The sequence below is a fragment of the Lissotriton helveticus genome, chromosome 12 (genome assembly GCF_964261635.1).
Source record: "Lissotriton helveticus chromosome 12, aLisHel1.1, whole genome shotgun sequence".
Taxonomy (NCBI): domain Eukaryota; kingdom Metazoa; phylum Chordata; class Amphibia; order Caudata; family Salamandridae; genus Lissotriton; species Lissotriton helveticus.
The window spans coordinates 628,130,032-628,142,020 of NC_136073.1; positions in this window are offsets into that span (position 1 = coordinate 628,130,032).

Below are 11,989 nucleotides of genomic sequence, written 5' to 3' on the forward strand. Positions count from 1 at the left end.
TTCTGATCCTGTGACCCGGTTCCATTCGGCTCTCCTGCGTTGTACATTGCTATTGTGCGGGGTACCATGGCTTTGATCCTGATTTACATTGTTTGATTGTACTGCCTCTGTACCCTTGATTCACTGGGTCGTTTGTCGGATTTGTATTGTAACGGTAAAAAGTCAATAAAGGTTTTTAAAAAAAAAAAAAAAAAAAAAGAAAAAGAATGACGTCCGTCAAAATTATGGGCCATTCTGTGCAAATGATACGTCTGATCTTACGTTCTTGTGTACTATAATTGGTGATAAGTCTCACAGTGCATTCGGAGGTTGGAATAACCGGGACCTTGGGAGCTAGAAGTGTACTGCGTCCAATTGAACAGGCTTTCAGAAGTGCTTGTTCTAAAAGTTGATTAGAGTAACCTCTATTGAGAAATCGTGCTTTGGATTCTTTTAAGCATTCATCAAGTGACTCTTCGTCACTACACATCCTGCAGATACGGATAAACTCCCCATAGGGGATGCTTCTGATAGTATGAGCAGGATGGGCGCTCTGAGCATGCAAAATTGCATTGCCTGCTGTGGATTTGCGGTGGAGACAGGTCTCAATTTTGCTATTTTTAATGAAAACTCGGACATCCAAAAATTCGGCTGAATCAGATGTGACAGTAGATGTAAATTTGAGATTCAATTCATTCGTATTGATATCACTCACAAATGCATTAGCTTGCTCCACTGAACCCTTCCAAATAATACCGACATCATCGATGTAACGCCAGTAATTGATAATGTTGGGTGACCAACGTTGGTGCGTGGTCCTGAGCTCGTGTTCCTCCCACCAACCCACATGTAAACATGAGTAGCTGGGGGAGAAACACGAGCCCATCGCCACTCCACGCAATTGCTGGTATATCTGGCCCTGAAAACGGAAAAAGTTAGTGGTGAGACAGATTTTGATCATTTCGAGTATCAATTTGTTGTGCTCTCGGAAACCCATGTCTCTTCTGTTCAGATATTGCTCACAGGCATTGATACCTTGCTGATGGTGAATTGAGGTATAGAGCGACTCGATGTCCATAACTAAGAACAGATAATCATCACACCATTCAACATTCATGATTTTGTTTAAAAAATCCGTGGTGTCCTTAAGATATGATGGGAGATTTGTCATATGAGTTTGTAGAAAAAAATCCACATACTTGGAGAGGTTTTCGTTCATACTGCCAATGGCAGCAATAATGGGGCGTCCTGGAGTGGGTGTCAATTGTTTGTGGACTTTCGGGAGAAAGTACAGGACTGGCGTCACTGGGTGGTCATTGTTAAGAAAATTGCATTCATCTTTCGTTAGTAGACCTAGTCTTTTCCATGCATGTATTTTTTTGCGAGTTATGGCATGGCTTTGTGTCATGGCAAATTGGGTGGACAAAAGGTAGCAGGAAGTGTCAGGTAAATGTCTCTCGGCCTCGATGATATAATCCTTAGTTTGCCACAACACCGTATTTCCTCCCTTATCGGCATTTTTGATTATGACATCCTTGTTTTTTTGCAGTTTACTGACAAGCTTATGATATTGTTTGTCATTGTAGTTTTCTTGTCTCCTTTGATTCAAAGTTTGTCTATTCAGTGCCTTAAGTTCTGTGATCACCCTGTCGCTAAATACATCAACCGCATCGCGTGGCATGATTGGTAAGAAAGTAGATTTTGGGCGAAAAGGCGTAGCAACTGAACGTCGAACATCGGTACTTTGGCTTACACTAGGGATTGGTTGAGAATCGTTTTCATAGGCTAAGTCTAACAAATTTTGTAAATCCGTCGTATCTTGTACCTGAAGAGATGATCCTGATGTTTCTTGGATATCTGCAACAGGAGCATTATTGCGTTTAGTTTCAAGTTTGAAGTATTTTATTAGCTTGATTTTGCGGATAAACTTGTAGACATCAATGCGTGTCTGATTATAGGAAAATCTGTTCGATGGACAATAAGACAGCCCAAGAGAAAGTAACCGTTGTTCAGAATTTGTCAAAGTGAGATTAGTCAAATTAATGACAGTGTTGTGCATCAGGCTCGTCATTTTCTCCAGTTCTTTTTTGTTTTCCCTTGCGAGGTACTTGCGTTTGAAGATCCTCCTCCTGATGCGCCTGCGCTGGCTGATTGATTGCCTTGTTTTGTTTGAGGTTGCCGGGAGCGCAGGGAATATCGCCGGTCCTCGCTGACAAAATTCAGCTCCTCAATTACTGAGAAATTTTCACAACCACTGGTACTGAGTGTGGGTCTCACTGGTACATTGTCTTCATCACTAGTCGAAGTCAGAGAATTTATTGATAAGATGTCACTGTTGTCCGTTTGTAAAGTATTATTGGAAGAAGAGAGTTGGTTGCGTGTTAGATTGGAGCTGTTTGCCAACGCCTTGCGTTTAAGATTGTCGTATTTGCGTGAAAAGGTGAAAATCCTGCCAGTGGCATAGTCATTTTTATCACGCGCAAATTTTGCAATTTTCCTCTCAATGATTGTTTCCTCCAATTTTTTTATGCGAATATCAATCTCTGCTTTGCTTTTGGTGATTAGATCAGTTTCACCTGAGGCTTCCAGAAGGCTATTGATACGATCGATTTCAGTTAGTAGTTTGTCACGATCTGATTCCGCATATCTGATAAGAATATGCAGCATATTCATCGAAAATTTTAAGTTGTTGTCAGCCCATTCTTGGAGCATCTGGGGATCTGGATTCTCGTAGGTTGGCACAATGAGCACCCTCAAACCACGTGGTATCCTGTTAGCATCTCTATATTTCTCTAGGGATTTTTTCTCCCACCACTTAGAAAGTTCACCACGTAATGATTTCTCTAATGTTTTTAAGAGTGTTTTCACATCGCTGTTGGAGGAAATGGGTGTAACAGTAGTAGGAATAGAAGTGTCAATAGGTATATATATTCCTCGTGCTACTCGAGCATTCCATGCCTCCTTAGCGAGAGTTGCATCGTCGAATAGACTCCTCGAGACGAGTCTCCACTATTGCAAATAAAGATGACGACGCCGTGTGCAATTTTCAATCTTTAATAGCTGCTGCTACCAAACGCGTTTCAACTGACTCGCAGTCTTGTTCACTGGTAATTGAGCTTCTGAACGGGGCCATTTTTAAAGTGCATGACGTGCAAAACATTAAAACTACAACAGTGACTAACGTGAAAACAGACTCATAGTTTTTCATCATGTTCACAGAGTAACATACAATAACATTTCATTACAACATTTCTCGTGGTTATAAAGTGAACCAATACCATTTAAATGATTCAATTTATATTTTGTCACATAAAATCGCTAGCGCTGTGCTTCTGCCCATTATAACGCTCCTGTGAGCACATTCATAAAAAGCTAATGTACCGTTTCAGTACTTGCGCTTTTATCTCTTTGCCACCTGCGCTCTTTTTACAATTTGAATCAAACTTTATTTAAAATTATGACAAGTGAGCTTTAGTAAGTTCCTTCATTCTATGTATTGTTTACACCTCTATTAAACATGTTTTAACCTCTAATGAATCAGTTGAAACGCGTTTGGTAGCGGCAGCTATTAAAGATTGAAAATTGCACACAGCGTCGTCATCTCTATTTGCAATACATATATATATAGATGTGATCAAGGGCTTTTGAGTCCAAAACGCGGCATCTGTCTAATGCTGATTTGGATATATACGGTTGAATAAATAACATCTTGCCTAAAAACAAAGAGGTTCGTTTCTCCTTCTTCGCCGCCGAGGCTTTGGTGAAAGTGGTCGGAGTGTTTGTTCGATATATATATATATATGTGTGTGTGTGAAGCTTTCCCCTGCTCCAAACCAATCCACTAGAATAGAAGGACAGCACGCTAGGAAATGGCACAAAAACTTTATTGTGCACAAGTTAACAAGGACAACGTGTATCGGTGTTTGCCTTTATCAAGTAACTTCCTGTGTCTCCATTTGCCATAGAAATACACTTCACACTTCATGATGGAAATGGAAAAAATAATGTATCTTACACTTTGTTTCGACGTCAACATGAAGCATTGTAAAACTGAAATTCATCGGTAAAAAACAAATTATCCCATAAATCGACATAATTGAAATTTTATAAATTAAGGCATGTAGTCAAAACAGTTTACAAAGCAGCAATGACTTTTCTAACATTAGAAGACGGAATGTGTATGTGCATCGTTGTTTCGTAGTGCCAGCAACGTATTGTAAAATACATTCGTGAAACCATTAATTGCGTGACAACCGAACAAATTCTAAAAACGGAAGCAGCTTTTTGTAAAATAATAGGCATTTCGAGCACAATATACATAACATGATTGCAGCGGGATACTGAGAGCAGCATAATGGGCAATGTAGGCATTGCTGACGGAAAGACACATAACCATAATTATAGCGTAATGCTAACAATTAATTTTAAAATTAAAATACATTTTCGCTGACAACAAGCACTCATATTATCCAGCAATATAATGTGCCAATATGTTGCATACAAGTCTTCGTAACTTTGCATTCATATAAATGTTAATTTGCCCCGTAACAGTATTGTCCTGCCCTTTGCGCGCTATTGATAATTTCTCTTGTACATTCACTAAGGTAGCGCTTAAATAATGCCCCGCTATATTTGTATTCCAACGTCACTGTTGCCCAACGTGTAACTATTCTCCAAGAGACACAGGTTTTATCCTTCTCTAAGTGCTGGGTATATGTGATGTGAAGGGATAGTGTAAGTGTGTGAATTAAATTATTGCTAAAGTGTTTTGCGCAATAAATCTATAATAGGTTTAACCTAACACGAGTGCTGTTCCGGTCATTTATTGACAGTGAAGCTGTGTGTGTATATATATATATATATATATATCTGCGCAAACTCCCAAAAACGCCGCTTCAGGTCCTAGTACAATTCAGAACCCACGAGGCAAGTAGGAGACGGACCACAGTCAGGATTCACAGATGTTTAATGCAAAGGTTGAAAATTGCGAGGGCAAGACGCGTTTCGGGCTTACAAAGCCCTTGTTCACATGCATCGATTCAATGAATTTTTTTAGTTTTATAATGCAGTGCAAGCCCGCCTCCCCGCCACTTTACGTTTAGGTCACATGATCACAAAGGTAGAAAAAAGACTCTACGTTGTAAATGACCAGCTACATTACATGTACTGCACAAGTTACATTTACAAGAATAACTTTTGATAAAGAAATATTTCTTTTAAAAAAGACATCTATATTCATAAAAGTTCTTATTCAGTTATTTTGGGATAAATATATATAAATATATTACCTACTGGCGATAGCCAGTAGGTATATATAGTTAGGATTGTTTTCCATAGGGAAATCGCAACATTCTATTGGGAATAACTTTGGCGCCGGTTGAGGAATCTTCCTGAAATTTTCCTTAACTTTGCCTCGCGGCGCTCCGCTCCTTCTATGAAAGTTTGGGGGGGATTCATCAAGCGGGGGCCAAGATAAAAGGGAGTCCCAAAACGTGTTTTCCCCATGTTAATTTCCATAGGGCAGTTGGACTCACTTTTAGCCCGAACGGCTGAATGGTTTTCCACCAAACTTGGCAAAATTGTAGGGACTGGTAGCCCAATGTGCCTTTGCTATGTCTCAAGATATGTGCTCCAGTGGTTTTTACGAAAATTAACTTTGAAAAAATATATATTGGGCTACATTTGGGCTATATATATGTTAGAGCCCAAATGTAGCCCAATGTAGCCCAATGTAGCCCAATGTAGCCCAAAGATGGCCACCAGAGAAAAAAAAACAAATGTAGCCCAAATATCAGCCAGATGTAGCCCAACTATAGCCCAATGACAGAATGTCCCAGAGTGTTCTAGAGAACAACTAGAGCGCTAACAGTCTTACTTATGACAAAAGTATGGCACACCTGAAGTCATCTTCATTGGAATAAAGTGTTAACACTTAAAACATTTAATTTGCAAAGGAACAAAATGAGGGGGTTCATTTTGCCATAGAAATTATGATTAGTGCTGAAGAAAGAAAAATTAGGGCACATTTTGAGTGACTTCTCAAATCCTCTTATATTTCATTAAAAAAATTCTGATATGCAGTCTCCCAATATGGCCACCAGAGACAAAAGAGCCCAAATGTAGCCCAAATATCAGCCAGATGTAGCCCAACTATAGCCCAATGACAGAATGTCCCAGAGTGTTCTAAAGAACAACTAGAACGCTAACAGTCTTACTTATGACAAAAGAATGGCACACCTGAAGTCATCTTGATTGGAATAAAGTGGTAACACTTAATACATTTAATTTGAAAAGGAACAAAATGAGGGGTTTCATTTTGCCATAGAAATTTTATATATATATATTCACTGAAAAAACCATAGGTTACACACCAGTTATAGTTAGGAATTAGCATTTAAAAAACCTTTGAAATTCACTGAAAAAACCATAGGTTTCACACCAGTTATAGTTAGCTGGAAATTTTACTCGCATAAAACCATTGAAATTCCCACGTTATAGTTAGTTGGACTCACTATAACTTGCACGTCTGCAATGCACTGCTGATGACGTCACATATTACATCACTCATGCATATATTAAAATATTTAAACATTACTCGCTAATATATGTATTCACTAAGATACACTTAATAAGCCACTCAACCAATCAATTTTTTTTTTAAAACACTGAAAAAACCATAGGTTTCAGGCCTTATATAGTTAGGAATTAGCATTTAAAAAACCTTTGAAATTCACTGAAAAACCCATAGGTTTCAGGCCTTATATAGTTAGGAATTAGCATTCAAAAAACCTTTGAAATTTACTGAAAAAACCATAGGTTTCAGGCCTTATATAGTTAGGAATCAGCATTTAAAAAACCTTTGAAATTCACTGAAAAAACCATAGGTTTCAGGCCTTATATAGTTAGGAATTAGCATTTAAAAAAACCTTTGAAATTCACTGAAAAAACCAAAGGTTTCAGGAGTTATATAGTTAGGAATTAGTTTTTAAAAAACCTTTGAAATTCCCTCAAACAACTATAAGTTTTAGTGGTGTTATAGTTAGCTGGACATTTTACTCATACAAAACCAATGAAATTGCTTCTATATAGTTAGTTGTTCTAACTATATTTCGCGCACCCGCAATCCACTGCTGATGATGTCACATATTAGATCATTCATGACATGGTCAGTGACATCACTGATGACATCTCAAATGACATCACTGATGACATCACTGATGACATCATCCAGTGAATGTGGTTTGCTTCGTTATTTAAATTTGCATTATATATATATAGCAATTTACATTGAAGAATGAGTGGATATATATAAATAAATATTTGGATGGAGGATTTAGTAGCAGTGTAATTGACTGTTTACTTGACCAATTTATAATGTCTCACTAAATATAGATGATAGTGACTAAACTGTGTGAATATCTGTATCACTTTGTCCGTTGTTGTGTAAACTGATTCTACAGTTGGTTACTAGCTATGTGAAAGTCTATATTAGTTATTGATTAGTTAACTGAGTATTTGTATGGGAGTGTGAAAGTGTGTGTGGTTCAGTGGGGGGTGTGTGACTGTCCAAAGATGTGTGAATAGTTGATTCAGTAGATATATGTAGTTAAAACTACATGTTCTAACAGTTTGGGTGAGGGAATCTCTTTATGGGTGTGGTGATGAGCAAATATATTTCTCAAAGGTACAGGTCCAACAAACTAGAAAAATAAAAGGCAGTGTATGTGTCAGTTGTTGCATATAAATATGTATACATAAGACACAATGATTGTGTGAGTTACTGTATGGATAACTGTATACTTGTAATAATGATTTTATAATTCACTAAGTATGACTTACTATCTAAATGAATAGAAGAAGTGGTGTTTGTATAAGTGTTTTGCTAAGTAAATATGTAAGTATGATCCATTGTTTGCATAAGTGAGTAGGATGACTTCATATGTGAATAGGATGCGTGCTGTTGTTTAATGTCGATATAGATGTATACGTTTTTTTGATAGTGTTCTATTGTTCATTGACAGCATGTATGAGTGAATCCATAGGTAAGTGATTAGATGTGTGTATACATCTATGAATCACTGAGTGGATTTTTAGATACTTGTATTGCTGTGACAATGGATTTAAATATGATACTCTGTATTTTACAAACAGTGATGAAAAATTGTAATAGTGTATGAAAAGGTGTATGTGATTGTCACGTGGATGATGTCATCAGTGATGTCATCAGTGATGTCATTTGAGATGTCATCAGTGATGTCACTGACCATGTCATGAATGATCTAATATGTGACATCATCAGCAGTGGATTGCGGGTGCGCGAAATATAGTTAGTACAACCAACTATGTAGGAGCAATTTCATTGGTTTTGTATGAGTAAAATGTCCAGCTAACTATAACACCACTAAAACTTATAGTTTTTTGAGTGAATTTCAAAGGTTTTTAAAAACTAATTCCTAACTATATAACTCCTGAAACCTATGGTTTTTTCAGTGAATTTCAAAGGTTTTTTTAAATGCTAATTCCTAACTATATAAGGCCTGAAACCTATGTTTTTTTCAGTGAATAGATATATATATATATTTTTTTTTAATTTATTGTTTATTTATTTATTTAATTTGTTGTTTTTGGGACATTGACAAAGGCGTGTAGCCGAAACACGTCTGTCGGGTGTTTTTGTGCGGAATAAAAACTGAATATTATATCCCCCTTGTGTGCGCCTCATCTTTCATCCAGAAGCGGATCGTCGTACTTTTCATATATATATATATATATAAACTCTCGGTTTTCTCTCACGGCCGTGAAAGAATGGATCGCACTCTCAGGCTGAAGGTTCGTTCATTATTTTATTATCGTGATTCAAAATCAAAATCAAGAAACAGGACGCGTTTCGGCATCGCGCCTTTGTCAACTGTTAAGTTACTAATGTTTGTAACGTTCTTAAATAAAGTTACACATACATTCAAAAACAATGTAACTTCCTCTGAGTAATCAACAAGAAGGAAGGACTGAAATTTATAGTTCCATTACGGTGGCCATCTTGTAGTGAGTTTAAATTAAATACATTTTTAACTCATTTTGGTAGTGACCATTTTGTTAGCAGATTGCACAGACGTTATTAAGCCCTGGATAGGCATTTTGGAATTTCAATTGAGTCTACATGAATAACAAAGTGAATACAGGCAATGTAGTAGACAGTTCTTAGATTGTTCTTAGATTTCATTGTACCAACAAAACAATCTTTTTGAAAAGGTAAAAAAGTAAATAAGTTTCTAAGCCCTGTATGGGCATATATACACGTGAAATTGTGTCTATTCATAATTACGACATCAATCTACTACTATTGCTAATCATGAATTTCATTGATATGTTGATGATTTTTTATCAGATCAGTAATTTAAAAAAGAAGAAGAAATCAACAGTGATGCAGAGCCTATTGTCTATATACACTGTTCTAGTGGACTAACCTAGATGTATGGCTAATTCCTCTTCCGAATTTAGCCCTTTTGGAGTTTTGGTTTGAATATCTATGATAAATCTTGATTCCAATCTCCGCAGTTGTAGTATCCTGTTTCCTCCCCTGTCTTATGTGGGAACTTGGTATAGGCAAAAGAACTTTAAAAGGTTACGATCACTCTGATGTTTTAACGCAAAGTGTCTACCAACGGGGTAGTTAGGGTCATTGTGTTGAATGGCTCTGACATGTTCGAGAATTCGTTTCTTTACTGGATGGATTGAACTACCAATGTACTGAAGTTTGCATGGACATTCCAAACAGTAACCGCAAAATGGGCTTGTACAGGTCAAAAATGTGTTAATACGTCTTGTTCTAGATGTTCCTGGTATAGAATACGATACAACTTTAGAACTAGATTTACAAGCTTTGCATTGTTGACATGGAAAAAACCCAGTAAGGTTTCCAAGTCGTGGTGACCTGACGATCGGATCAAAGTGACTGTGTACAAGAACATCCTTTAGTGATCTATTTTTTCTGTAGGTGATTTTAGGATAGCTGGATAAATCCCTGCCTATTACTCCATCACTTTTCAAAATATTCCAATTACGGACCATAGTTCGATCGATAAGTGATGGGTCTTTCGAAAAGGTTGTGATAAAACGAGGAGTATTATTCTCTGTGTTACTGGTTCTACAATGTTTACTGAATAGGCTTCGTCGAGGGATTTTAATGACTCGGTCATAGGCTTGTTTTAAAGTGTCATCTGAGTAGCCTCTTAACCTGAATCTTTCCATAGATTCCTGCGCTACATTTTTTAAGTCTGTTTCCAATGTGCAGTTCCTCTTCAACCGCAATAATTCCCCGTAGGGGATACTGCTGATGAGGGGTTTCGGATGGCAACTACTGGCTTCTAAGGTAGAGTTCCCAGCAGTAACTTTTCGAAATAAAGATGTACAAATTTTGCCATCTTCAATGAATACTTTAAGATCCAAAAATTCAACCTGTGTGTCACTAATGGTGCCACTGAAGTGTAGATTCACATTATTATTGTTCAGCTGTTGGATGTATGCCTCTGCTTCAGATTTGGGACCTTTCCAAAAAATAAACAGGTCGTCAATGTACCGGTGCCACCCAACTATTGACGAGACCCAGATTTGATTTTCATCGGCCCAGGCCACCTGCTTCTCCCACCAGCCGACGAACAAGTTCGCGTAGCTGGGGGCGAAGCAGGTTCCCATCGCCGTCCCCCTCTTTTACCTATAATATTGCTTCTGGAACAGAAATTTTTTATTATATAGACAAAACTTCAAAAATTCGATCAACATCGTGTTATGTTTTACCAGTCTCAAAGTACGAGTATTGAGGAAATATTGTACTGCATGTATCCCATGCTCATGTGCTATGCAGGTATATAACCCTGTCACATCCAACACTATCATCAACATGTCGGGTTCCCATACAATGTCCGAAATAGTTCGAATAAAGTCTGATGTGTCTCTTATATAAGAGAGGAGTGTTTTAACATGATCTACCAAGAAGGAATCCAAATACTGTGACATATTTTCTGTTAGACTGCCTTTTGAGGAAATAATCGGTCTCCCCGGGGGCAGTGTTGCATGTTTATGAATTTTTGGCAGATGATAGAATGTTGGTGTGATTGGGTCTTGACATGACAGGAATTTAAATTCATTGTTGTCCAGCATTCCCTCTGAGACCCATTTGTCGAGTAATTCGTGGTACTTAATGATGCTGGAATTGTACTCTTCTCTGCTGATTTTAGTATAGCAAGTGGTATCTTTCAGTTGTCTAAGTGCTTCTGAGCAGTAGTATTCTCTAGTCATTAAAACAATATTTCCTCCTTTATCAGATGGTTTACAGATAATGTTCGGATTGGATTTCAATGTATGCAATGCTGTTCGTTGAGCTAGCAAGAGATTCCATTGCCTGTTGTTAACATTTTTGGCTTTCTGAACTCTTGTTTGTCCAAATCGTTTTTTACTGCTTCTTCGAAGACGTCAATTGTGTCATGCGGCATGGTCGGTATGAACTTTGATGGCGGTTTAAATGTTATCACTGTCTTAATTTGTGATATGCCATATTCCGCTGCAATGGCTGCTCTATCTGTTAATGGTGGATCCAAATCTCTTCTTTGACTCGCCATTTGTTCAAGTAAATCCAAATAATCTGTGTCTAGATTTGTAGATGTGTCACTTGTCATATGTGAATTGCCGCTAGTGATGTTCTTCAATCTGTGAAATTTCTGCAGTTTCAATTTTCGTGTGAAAAGAAACAAGTTGATTCTAGTCTGAATGTATTCAAAAGCATTAGTTGGACAAAATGTCAATCCTTTTTTAAGGACTAGCTCTTCAATCTTTGATAATTTGTATGTTGTCAAATTTATGATGGTTAAGTCATTTTGGGAACTTATCTCCTGGTCCCTCTTTGACTCCTAGTTTGGGCGACCATGCCTTGATTCCCTGATGTTAAAGCCGCCTCGTCTCGTCGGTTTAGTCTTTGTCTTGATTCCGGGGGTATGCCTCTGGTTCCTTTTTGATG